This window comes from Myxocyprinus asiaticus, chromosome 2 (assembly GCF_019703515.2).
Source record: "Myxocyprinus asiaticus isolate MX2 ecotype Aquarium Trade chromosome 2, UBuf_Myxa_2, whole genome shotgun sequence".
NCBI lineage: Eukaryota > Metazoa > Chordata > Actinopteri > Cypriniformes > Catostomidae > Myxocyprinus > Myxocyprinus asiaticus.
Window position 1 is genome coordinate 50,805,853 of NC_059345.1, and position 13,459 is coordinate 50,819,311.

General features: G+C 37.8%; 1 pseudogene; it reads right to left on the minus strand.

Moving 5' to 3' along the window:
• Positions 1 to 3,236: 3,236 nt before the first annotated feature.
• LOC127452218 (four-jointed box protein 1-like) lies at positions 3,237 to 4,843 on the minus strand (annotated as a pseudogene).
• Positions 4,844 to 13,459: the final 8,616 nt, after the last annotated feature.

The window sequence follows — 13,459 nt, forward strand, 5'->3', positions numbered from 1 at the left end:
CACACTTACGCCCACCCTGCCATGCTAAAACTCCCACGCCTGTTCTGATAGATGGTGCGTGGTGAGCTACAGTAACTCAAAACTTCTCACACTTCTACTCAGCTTCACGAACTTGTCATTATTATAAATGGGGTCTATTTGGTTCCATCAGTGTTGGTAGAGCACAGGAAGGGGAAAACTTCTTGCGTGGATACTGGCTAAATTATTTGTGTTCCACAGAGGGGGAAAATAGGTTCATATTTTAACCATACATGACACCTCCACAACAGGGAATGGCACTCATTTTTGTTGCAATTTGGAGAAATGTTAAAAAACCCTATAGCCTGCAAGCTGCTCCATATATCACTCTAAAATAAAAAGCCACGGTAGTAAACAAAAGCATCAAACTTTCATTTGAATTGGAAAATAAGACTTTGTCTCAGAGGCCATTAAATAATTCCTAGCCTTGCTTCAAATACAGAAGACCATACTTGCAGCATTGCATTGGAACGACGTTTACAGAGTTTGAATATATGTTGCGAAATGAGTGTGAATTATTTTTTACAAGCTTTCAAAAGCTACTATGCTAATCACATACAACACCACAGCAGCATCCTAATGTAAGAGTTACAGTACAGTAGACTTCTAGATATAGTTTATGATCTGCAAATTGTAAGAGCAAACATTTTTAGATGTAGTTGTAGGGTATGTTTGGCATGGAATCTGACTGGACGGGTGGCTTATCTGTTCAAAATCAACTCACTCTCATGGCAAAATCGTCAGGATTTGTACGACTTTTCTAAATTTGGCTAATTCGTATAATATCGTGCTACGACTTTAACTACAGCCAATGACATCACTGGACATCGTTTCCATCTAATACGTGACAATTACTTGCTTCTGTCACACACAACAGCTTCCTATCATGTTTACACACTCTACTGATCATTTAAGTTCAGATAAGGGTTTTGGGTAAGGGCATAATATTAACAAGTATGTCCTTGTCACCTCGTGCGCGGAACTCATGCTTACTTCCGCATTAGACATCCGGGAATTTGCACGTGATGAAGTCGTATGAGTTTATGCGAACAACATCGTGCGAGACAATACGAAATAGCCAACTAGTAAATTATGTATGGATTTTCATGAGATCGATTCCCCGTTTAGCCTTTGACCTCCACTTATTCAGTTGTATGCACCCTTTATATGTGTACTCTGTCTGACTTCAAGTTATATCAACATGAAATACAGTAGGAAGGTATATTAAGGTATCTATTCTAGAAAAGTATGTAAAAGGCTCAGTTTGTTAGTAGTGTTCCTGATCCCCAAGCAGTCAAGATAAAACAGCTTAAAGTCACTATGAATGATGCTGATGAAAGCTGCAAATGCCTTTGAAACCAAACCCTCCTTCATGCCATGCAAGGACTGAGAGTGTATGGGACCCTTGTTCTGTTAGATACCAATATTTGTTTCATTTCAGTCTCTCTCTTTAATTCCCACAGAATGATATTTATTTTGCATAACTAAAGAGCAGAATATTGCATTTTAAATTTGCATTTTTGCAACTTTTGATGTGATTCTTAAGTCACACTTTCATGAAAGTGTGCTCTAAATTTCACATTAATATTTAGTGACAGCCCTCCCTGCCTCTATCACATCTGATTTATGGGATGAAGCTGCAAACAAATATAATTGGCATATTTGATCATATAAATTAATGTCAGATTTGCCTTTCCTTTATTCAAGTTAGAACTGGTTTTCTTTTCTCTGTTGATATTATTCTGCCATTAAAAAGTGGCCAGTAATTAAACTAGTTAATAAACTAATAATGTATGAGCATGTTAATGTTTTGCAAGATGGATTAATCTCCCTTAACATCAATTATGGGGATTAATAATTATATGACAACAAGAACAAAATTCGAAATACTATTTTCTACCATTTGGGGCATAAAGACATTAATACACGATTTTCTATAAATCTGTTCACATTAAGACATTAAATTCTCACATCATTTACTCACACTTATGCCGTCTCAAACTCTTTTGACTTTTTTTTTTCTTTTCTGCAGAACACAAACAAAGATATTTTAAAGGATGCATAAAGGGTTTTTGTCCATACAATGCAAGTGAATGGGGTTCAAAACATTCAAGCTCCAAAAAAGACATAAAGGCAGCATAAAAGTAATCCATACAACTCGAGTGGTTTAATCAATGTCTTTTGAAGCTATGCAATCGCTTTGGGTGAGAAACAGAACAAAATATATGTCCTTATTTATTATTAATCTTGACATCTGGCCTGACTGGAACACCGTGGAGGATTCAAGATGGTGACTGCATGTGGTTGCCAGGTACTCAATCCCGCTATCATTGTACATAAAAAAAGCTGTATATCAGTTTTACGCAACCCTCCCATGTTCATATTACTCAAAAAAATTAATGTAATCAAGGTAACTTAAATTAACTGATTTGATTTTAACTCTTGTCAGCTTTACTTAATCCATGTGTGTTGGGAAAATATGAATATTTTTTGTTTGGTTAACTGAAACTGGCCAGAGGGCTTCTAGTTCCCAGCATATTTTGCATGGGACTTGATTGAATCAAGTTCAGCCAAAGAGTTTAAACTGCATATAGATTACTTTTATGTTGCCTTTAGGTCTTGAAAGTTTTGCACCCCACTGAGCGCGTTTAAATGAATGTTCTTACAACGATTATGCTTAATAAGCCGACAATGCATGTGGTCATGTAAGTGCAATAAACAGCATTTTATTTATCACGTGAGATCATAAACGGTGTAAGAATAAACCGGTCGACACGTGTAGATTTTTGCCCATTACGCCGATTTCGCGTGGCATGTAAACATCTTTACCGGTGTTCTCACCAGCTTATCCAATGTGCGCACATGTTGAGCGTATGTCTCTTCACGGTTTGACGTCAAAAGCAGAGAATAAACGCGATTATTTCAAATCTCATGTAAACACTGTTTTCTTGCTTTACCAGAATTTTTAAATAATCAGCTTTTTGATTTTTAACCCTTCCAATAATCAAAACAAACAAGTTTTGACCCCCCCCCCCCCAATTTATACCATGATCAATGAAAACATGTAAATCAATCAATGTTTCATGTTCAAGCCAAATCTACGCCCTTGCTTTGTCTGCATTCTCAATAAGCAGCACTATGAGAATCTCACAGCTGACACTGAACTGGTCTTGAGTTACTCAGACAAAACCGTATGTTTTGTTGTACACCACAGAACAGCTAAAATATAAAATAGGCTACAGTGAAGTGGAGAGAAAACATGTATTTTTATTCTGATTTAAAGTTAAGATTCATCTTTGTTTGGTTACCCCATGTGACTCTACCCTCCCTAGCAACCGGGCCAATGAAGGTTTCTTAGGAGACCTTGCTGGAGTCAAAGATTCATCTTGTTATTTTTATAATTATTATTTTGACTATTGTTTTTATTCATATTATTCTGACTAGCATATGGGAAGGGAATGTTTCAGTCCATAAACTAACGAATACATTTATGCTGCGACCTTAATCACTACATCTACTCAATTCATAGTGGAATGACACGTACAGTATGATAACGACGTAACAGTACTGACAACAATATGTTCATAGGTGACGTTGTAGCATCTCCAATTGGAAAAATAGCCTACTTGATTTCTGTGCACTGCTTAATATGTTTGTGAACTACAGCAATCCTGTTCTGCAATGTAAGCGCTTGCACTTCAGACAGAGACCCCAGCTCGCGTGCAAACGGCTCCCTTGCGCGGTACAGTTCAAACAGCAGCTTTGCTGCATTCCCGGAGCGCTTCATCTCAGCTATGCGCCGGGCTGTACCTCTCCTAAACACACACGACGAACTCAGCAGCATTCTGTGGTACCGTTCCCACAGGTCAAGCACTCTGTATCCGTGAATAAGCCCTGCTTCGTTATCAATGAAAACCAAATCTCCGCTGATTGTTTTGAGAAGGTTATTGGTGGCCCTCTCCATCACGCGCGCGTCCCACTGGAGGCTGAAAATGTGACTTACAATCCGGTCAAAGTTGGCTGTTAGGTAATCAAACAAAATTAGATCCGTCCATTGGATCAGTTCTACTAGATATGGTATTGTCATGTTTGATTGACTCCCAGGGGAGGGTGGCAGACCTCTTCCTTGCAGTTTTCGAAAAGGTATTGGAATGAACGCTTCAGTAACATTTGGGAGGAACTTCGTGAGAGACACAATTGCACCTGGAGTCCATTCTAACGCCTCGATATGTTCGCTAACACTTGCCCATTGCTCACTGCACAGGTTCAGTTTGGAGAGAGCCAGGGGCGGAAGATTGGAGATTCCGAGTAATTTTGCTAGATAATAGGAGAGTGTTTCGCCCAGCACTTGATCCGCGTCGATGCCGTATCGCACACATGCTCTGCTGCCGTCGGCGAAAATGGCCAGACGGTTAGTGGGTCTGCCGCAACCCGCTTCCAGTAAAACTACCCGTGCGTCCCGAACCTGCTCCCTCCACTTCCTCTCATACTCCTCGTCGAAAACCGTAGTCGAGAGACCGTCCAGCCATGCACTCCAAAACACTCGGTGCTCAATAACGTTATCCAGTTGTGTGTTTGACGAGGGGACATCAAAACTTTTTTCATCGCGCGCTCCTGCACTCCCTGGTCGGTTGGCACTGTTTATTTGCTCATTTGCAACATTGCATACAATTCCGGGGGCTTTAAGAGGCTGTTCGGTGCCCAGTTGGATAACTACGGACCAAAAATCCAACTTCACATTTACTGTCCAGGTAACTATTCCAAGACACAAACACAGTGACGCGCACAGTTTTACCTTAGCCGTCTTCATGATTTAAAAACGCATTTTAGTCCACTTTGCTCGCTGCAATCGCTTTCCATTGAACTCTTCTTCTGCTCTGTCGTTTAAACATCACCATAACGAATAAAGATACACGTAACACACATTTCTTCTCACTCTGCCTCTCCTAAACACTGTCAATGAAGCTACAACGCAACACGCTAATCATGTGACCAAATCATGAGACTTGACAAATGACATTTCAGATTAAATTTGGATGTTACACTAAAATGAGGAGGCTTAGACTGTTCTGGTAAATGCAAAGAAAACTATTCGGATTTGATAAATGTTATAAACTTATTTCTCAACAATAGCTATATGTACCTTTGAGTTATAAACGCCTCAGAGTGTGGTCTCTAACTCAGTGGTTCTGCTTCAGGACCCAGATTTCACATTGGACATCAAGTGGCGACCAAACGCAACTGTGGGTCTCTTTCTATTATCGTGCATAGTTTTGCTCATTGTTTTCAAGTATAAGGGCATCTGCTAAGTGACATTATTTTTGCTGTTGATGTCAACAAAAGATACATGAAGTATCTTTTCCCTCCTTTTAAAAGTTAACAAGCCAATTTATTTATATGATCCTATTACATCTAGTATCCAGTTTATTTTCTAATATCAAACATCATTCAAACAGATACACTGGAGGAAAGCTTATATTATAAATAATTTGTCCATGTCTTTGAATGTCCAGACTTTAAAGCCCTTTATGTACTTGCTCTTATATTTACAGTGCAAAGACATATGAACTAGGCACAGGTAAGACCATGGATAGCTTCTCATTACTGTGGTTAGGTTAATGTAACTAGTCTTTCTAATATATATATATATATACACACACACACACACACACACATAGGTCAGCCACAACATTTAAACCACCTGCCTAATATTGTGTAGGTCCCCATCGTGACGCCAAAACAGCACCAACCCGCATCTCAGAATAGCGTTGTGAGATGATATTATTACAAAAATACTCAAATCAGCCCATCTGGCACCAACAATCATGCCATGGTCAAAATCACTAAGATCAAATTTTTTCCCCATTCTGATGGTTGATGTGAACATTAACTGAAGCTCCTGACCCGTATCTGCATGATTTTATGCACTGCGCTGCTGCCACATGATTGGCTGATTAGATAATTGCATGGATGACTGTTGGTGCCTGATGGGCTGGTTTGAGTAATTTCTGTAACTGCTGATCTCCTGGGATTTTCACACACAACAGTCTCTAGAATTTACTCCGAATGGTGCCAAAAACAAAAAACATCCAGTGAGCAGCAGTTCTGCAGATGGAAACAACTTTTTGATGAGAGAGGTCAACAGAGAATGGCCAGATCAGCCTGACTGGTTCATCTCAGAATGCTATTCTGAGATGCGGGTTGGCGCTGATTTGGCGGCACGAGGGGGGGCAGCATAATATTAGGCAGGTGGTTTTAATGTTGTGGCTGAAAGGTGTGTGTGTGTATATGTGTATATATATACTGTATATAGTAGCCTAAACCCATTTAAAAACTTTAAAAACAACTGCCACAGTTTAAATAAAAATTAGGTCTTATAGATTCAACCTTATAGATAATTTAATATAAAACTGTAAAAAAAAAGAAAGAAAAATACCACAGTTACTGTTACTACTGTAAAATCATTATCTATTTTAGTAAGGATAATTATGTGTAATTTGTAAATACCTTTATTTTGGCACATGGGACAGGGTTGTCTCTTTTTCACCTCAGTGCTGTTTAGTATTTCGGGGCTGTCTACTGTTTGAGAGGTCTGACTTCCTCCAAAGCGCTTTAAACTAGAAAATTTTCACTAGAATTCAAATCGGTCACATCCGTTTTGTGGCCTGCGCCGCGATATTGAGGGAAGCCAGGTTTATGTGCATGCGCTCCAGAGATACAGTAGGTAAAATAAGAGCAGATGCACATTTCAAATGAGAAGCTTATTTAGCCCAAATAAAGTGATGAATGTCATTAAATTGTCCTTGGTGAAAAAATTTTTTGTTTTTCATTATAAAAAGAGACCTTGTACTGTTCTTTCCCTGCTGTCTGCAACCCTATCCGAACAGACCTGTGACCCATTTTTGGGTTGTGACCCAGCAGTTGAGAAACACTGCTCTAACTGACATCAGTTAGCTACATGGCATGTTTTAACCTGGTAGCTGACAAGCAACATATTTAATTCAACAGAGATATAAAATGTACTGATGTCACAAATTTTTTTTTTTTTTTTGGGGTGTGGTAGTATCTCAACATTACCAAAAATTGGTTTGGTGTGGTAGTAGCTATCACAATATTACCAGTTGTTTTGTCATGCGCTAACTGATCTAGCCTACTTTCATTCTGTTTTGACTTGTTACTGCTTACTTTAATGCACTGCCAGACGTACAGCTGGTCAGCTCATGTTCCCAAAATGTCTGGCATGGAGCATGAAAAAGCTGCAGGTGTTGTGCTTAAATCCTCCCCCCAACACCATTCTGTCACTCTTCACTTGAATGCACACACTGATTTTGGAGCTCTGCACCTGTGGAGAAGACATGGATATGTTGTTTTTTGGACACTAGATAGTGGTGTGCAGGTCCCCAGCAGGGGATACTGGTATGGTGTTACCTTACAATACCAGATAAAAATCTCAGAACTGCTAGTTGTAATTCTGTAATTTTGTGTATTTGGAATAACTTGAAAAAATGAAAAGTTGCTTCCCTTGATTACATATTGATGTATACGAGAACCAGATTCAGAGACTACTTTTGTTTTTTTGTTTTTTTACATTTCTGCATTGAAAAAGGACATGCATCTAATTTTAGAACATAATATATATTTATTTAATAAATATATACAAACACCCTTTATTTCAGCTAAAAACTATAGACTCGGTGTTACCTCATGATAACAATTCTGCATTGACGAGCAGTGAACCCCTTAAACTCTGGAACATTTTTGCTGACGCCTGTAATTTTTCACACCCAAATTTAAAAGCTCACCTTAGACACATAGTATAAAGTGGACAAATAATATAAATAATATTTTATGTTTACAATCTTATGATGAACATCATTTGTTTTATTGATTTATTTTATTTTTTGTTGTCCTTTGCAAGCATGTAACTCATGCTCTGTTTGCTCTATCTCCCTGCAAAAAGTGTTAAATCATTCTACTAGATGGCAGCAAGTAATGAAAAAAGAGATTTTCCTTTATTGCATTTGTTTTTGTTGCCTTACAGTAATGATATTTCATGTATTTGTTCTAAGGATCTTTCAAACTATGGTGTTTTGGCAACAAAATACAATGAATGGTCACATATGAATAAGAGCATTCATTTGATATATGACTTGTCTATTTAAGTGCTATGTGAAATATTTATATTCATATTTCAACATCATTACCTCAAGGTGGCGCTAATTTCGACATGGAGGTTTATGCCTTATAAGGCAGGTCTTATTTTGTTATTTTATGTAACACAAATGATGGAGTCACTTATGACAACTTATGAGGTTGTATAAAGTACAAGATGAGGAGGGATGCAAGCACTGATCCCTGAGATACCCTGGCGGTTAACTGATGTGACTAGACAGCTTGAAGGATCTGTCAGTAAGGTACAGAAGACTCACACCAGTGAAGTGCAGTTCCCATGATGCCCATTTCAGAGGGGATAGAAAGGAATGATCTGGTGATTCGATGTGTTGAAGGCAGCAGACAAGTCCAGCAGAATGAGGACAGATGATCTACAGGCAGCTCTTGCCAGCTACAGATTTACAGCAACAGAGATTAGTGCAGCCTCTGAGGAGACCAGTGCAGACTGTTGGCCATTCAGCAGGTTGTTTTGTGAAAGTAGAGACCTGATTGAAGTATTTTCACCAAAACGACAATAAAAATAAAAACTTCAATAACATACTTTTTTCCACTCCAGACTGTTTAATCAGGAGCAGGCCGGTCAACTTAACCAGCAAGACCCTGCTGCTTCACTAGCAAAACCAATTTGGTCAACTATTTTCATCAGAAAAACCATTTTGGCTGTCTTACTTCAGCAGAGTTTTCTAAAAGACTCATTTTGGAGCCCTCCAAGGACTACACTGTGACAAAAACAGGTCAGCAGTCCTAGAAATGTATTTTACTGATGATTTGATAATGCAAAAAAAGAGGAAAAAGGTGATGTTTGGTGATGGTGCCAAAAAACTATATTAAAATAAGTTATCCTTTTGTACCTACTGGATAACTTCACATTATTTAGATAGTTGCACAAAAATAGGACATGCAGTCCATACTCCATTCTGTCAAAATGAGTTTGATAGTCCATACTAATCGTTAACTTTGTAAATGCAACAGTGACACAGGTGGTATTATAAAGGAGCAAAGCTAAAAGTGACTACACAGAGTGTGTGCGCCAATGTGGCAAAGTACCTAAGTGTCGATTCCCTTGATGTTCCTACTCATTGGAAATGCATGTTTTAGAAAATATTGTCCAGAATGCCCATCAATATTTTAGAGAGGCCCTGTCCCCTTCAGACTGGCCTTAAGCAAAAAGATGGAAATTAGTGCTGTTCATCAGCAAGGGTTCGTTGATGTTACTAGTTTGGTAGTCAAAAACAACCAGAGGCAAGTTTAGGTTTTCAATAAATTATTATAGTCCCCTGCTGTCATAAGTTCTGTGGTTGCACAAGTATAATCCATTTTCATTTAGACTGACTGGGAACTGGATAAACTGTGCATGCACTGTTATCCTTGATGTTGTTTTAACCCAAATAAATTGAGTGCAATAAACACAAATCCTAACATATTCCATCATTTGAGTTAGGTAGATGATTTGTATGATTATCTCATTCTACTGTAATGTTTTTAGTTCAATCAATTTATCTGAGCTTGTTTTAGTCCGTTGTCAATGGCAATGACATGAACCTTGAGGCGAATGGGCTACAAAAGCAGAAGACCATGTCGGGTTCCACTTCTGTCAGCCCAGAACAGAAAGCTGAGGCTGCAGTGGGCCTACCATCTGTGTACCTCAGCAGAAATCAAGATTCATCAGACCAGGCTACGTTTTTGCAGTCTTTAACTGTCCCGTTTTGGTGAAACTGTGCCTACTGCAGCCTCAGCTTTCTGTTCTTGGCTGACAGAAGTGGTCTTCTGCTGTTGTAGCCCTCAAGGTTGGACGTGTTGTGCATTCTGAGATTTTTTGCTCACTACAGTTGTACAGAGTGTTATCTGAGTTACCATAGCCTTTCTGTCAGCTCGAACCAGTCTGGCCATTCTCTGTTGACCTCTCTCATCAACAAGACATTTCTGTCCACAGAACTGCCGCTCACTGAGTTTTTTTTTTTTAATTTATTTTTTTTTTGGCACCATTCTGAGTAAATTCTAGAGACTGTTGTGCGTGAAAATCCCAGGAGATCCACAGTTACAGAAATACTCAAACCAGTCTGTCGGGCACCAACAATCATTTCATGGTCGAAATCACTAAGGTCATATTTTTTCCCCATTCTGACTGTTGATGTAAACATTAACTGAAGCTCCTGACTCGTATCTGTATGATTTTATGCATTGCACTGGTACCACACGGTTGGCTGATTAGATATTTGCATGAATAAGCAGGTGTACAGGTGTACCTAATAAAGTGGTCGGTGAGTGTATGTTGAATCACCTACATCTGATGCAAACATCATTTATCGCAAGATCTTCAGTAGAATGAAATGTATATTACTTTGAATCTAAACACATGTGAGACGAACAATATCACCCTAAATTTGGCCCCAACTAGCTTAACAAAGCTGTCTGAACAAACTATTTAATGTTGAACAATGTTGTTGATTTGCCAGCTCCCAGCATGCACTGCAGTATGAATAGATCTGTATAATTAGTTTGATTGGCTTACTTTTTGCTGTTTGCAGACTTTATCTTTGCTGTTGTTGTTTGTGTTTATCATAACTGTTAGTTAATGGTTGTGTGGTGATGTTCAGAGTTTATCTTTTTTACTTAATGTTGTTTGTTGATTGTCATCATTACTGAGGTTTGTGTGTCAAGTGTTGAGGTCTATGAGCCTCCCTCACTAGATAGTACATGCAGTGTTTGCTTTGCAAGATACTCTACATTAAGTGGAAAAGATTGTTCTGTGTACTTCGCATAAAGTATGCAGATTAAGTGCAACAGTACTAAAAGCAAGTTAATGAATTAATTGAAAGATTGTACTGTGTACTTCGCATAAAGTATACAGATTAAGTGCAACAGTACTAAAAGCAAGTTAATGAATTAATTGAATTTAGTTATTTGAACTAAACAGGTAAAGTCTACATTACTTAAACTAAATAGTTTTGTCAGTTGTTTGATCTGTTGCCTCAACTACACATTGATATAGAAATAGAAAAAAATATATTTCTATATCAATGTAACTTGATTCAAAGCAGAAAGACAACACAATTAAGTTAAGTTGAGTCAACAAAAATTCTTTATCTCAGAAAAATTTCATTTTTTAGGGCAACGAGCTTCCATAAAATGTTTAAGTTAAATGAACTTGTCTGGGCTTAGTATACATATATGGATAAATTCTGCTCCTGAACACAAGTAAACGTTTTGTGATAATCCAAAATATAATTGCAATCATTTTCCCTTTAATTAGCTAATATAATCCCTAAGATATTTGACTAATAGAAACACCAAGGGCTCTATTTTCGTGAGTGCGCAAAGTGCAGTGTTACGCGGTATGACGTGCGCAACATCTTATCCAATTTTCGTGAGAGGGCTAATTCTAAGTGCAATTTTCTTGCCAGCGCAAAGTGCAAGAGGGTGGGAGTGTTTGTGCTACTGTGGGTGTGGGTGCACAAACTATGGGTGTTTTGTATGTAAATGAAGTGCTGCAAAACGCAATTTGCTATTTTCCTAAGAATTTGGTCGTTGCGCCAAGACAATTCAGTACTTCCTCTTAACTCAGCACAAAGTCCAAATTCAGTTCCTGTATTTGCAGTTTGGAGATTCCACCAGCAGGCTGTAATGAAGTAAACTCTTAATATAGTAGAACATTTAATTAAGTCTCACTGTTGTAGCTGTTTTGATAAAAAAAAAAAAAAATGAGATTGTGCTAAAGCTCATGGCTTATTTTTCATGCCGTTAATGCAGAAAAGAACGTAAATCCATATTTCTATTCTTTTAATTCACTGCATACAGTCCATTTACACTACCAAATTCCTATGAATGTGCTGTCTTTGTTTAAATCGCTGGTGCTTGAGGGAATGGACTATATAATAGGACGCAGACGATGGAATAACCAGAGAAAACTTCAGAATTAAATTTCACATGGTCCAGCCTTTATGCGCGTTGCACGGGCAATTTTTATTTTTTTATTTTTTTTAAACCCACTTGCACCCAGACTTACCGCATGTTTGTATGAAAATAGCAAAACTTTATGGCCATGCCCACTGACTTTGTGCTTATGACTTAAGGCATTGTATTGCGCTTAACGCTTGCGCTCTTAAAATAGGGCCCCAAGTGACATTTGGAATTGGAAGGAAATTATAATTTGAAAATATAGCCTTTTATAGGTTCTGTCCTTTCTGTGGAATTTTATTTGTATTACAGATTGCAAATTAAATAACGGAATTAAACTCTCTGTTCACCCAGGGTACAAATAGAGTTCTAAATCAAAGTTCAGGAGCAACTGTAAATTCACTGTATTGTAATCAAAACCATATTATTCATTAAATAAATATCATGCCACCTTTAAGTCTGCGAGTCTTTCTGATATAACTTGTTTTGACTTGCAGAAGATTGGCTTTTGGTGAGTCAAAGATCCTTATATTCAAATATAATCTGTGTGATATGTCAAACCCTTACTGCGGCACAAGAAATAAAACCATGGCAACAATGAACAAAAAAGTGCAGTACAAGAAAAAGTACTGTACGTATTCGTATGCTGCTTGCCTGCTGTAGGGCAGGGTTTCATTGTTTCTTGCTCTGAAACTATATATAAAATTATTTCATATTACAATAGGATTAGGTTTTTGCAGGTATATATTTTTGCATTGAGATCTGGTCGTAAAATGTATTATGGAATCCTGTTCTAAATATAAATATTGATAAGTTAGGTCAGCTATTGTTTACCAGCAGGATCATGAAATAGCATTTATGCGTAATAAATTTGTGCCATGTGTGTTTTGAAGGGATAGTTCACCCAAAAATGAAAACTCCATCATTTTTTCACCATCATGGACCTTCAAAATGCTAGCCAACATTCACTTGCATTGTATGGACCTACTGAGCTGAAATATCCCGTTTGTGCTCAGCAGTAGAAAGTAAGTCATACACATCTGGGATGGCGTGAGGGTGAATAAATGATTTTCATGTTTGGGTGAACTATTCCTTTAACACATTTCTTAATCATCACTGTCAAAATAGCAAAGTTTTTCTTCCTGACTTCAGAATGTGTATACATGGGACTTGGGTTTAGAGCATGGAAACTCTGTATCCATGGTAATTCACAAAACAAACAGGGACATGTTTTCCTCTTTAGTCTGTCCTGCTCAACCATTCTACCAACTGACAACTTGAAAATACATACGTCTTTGAAAACGTAGGAAAAAAAAGAAAAATTAAAAATTAAAATTAAAAGTTGTCAGGCTGAAAGTCAAAGTGTAAAGAA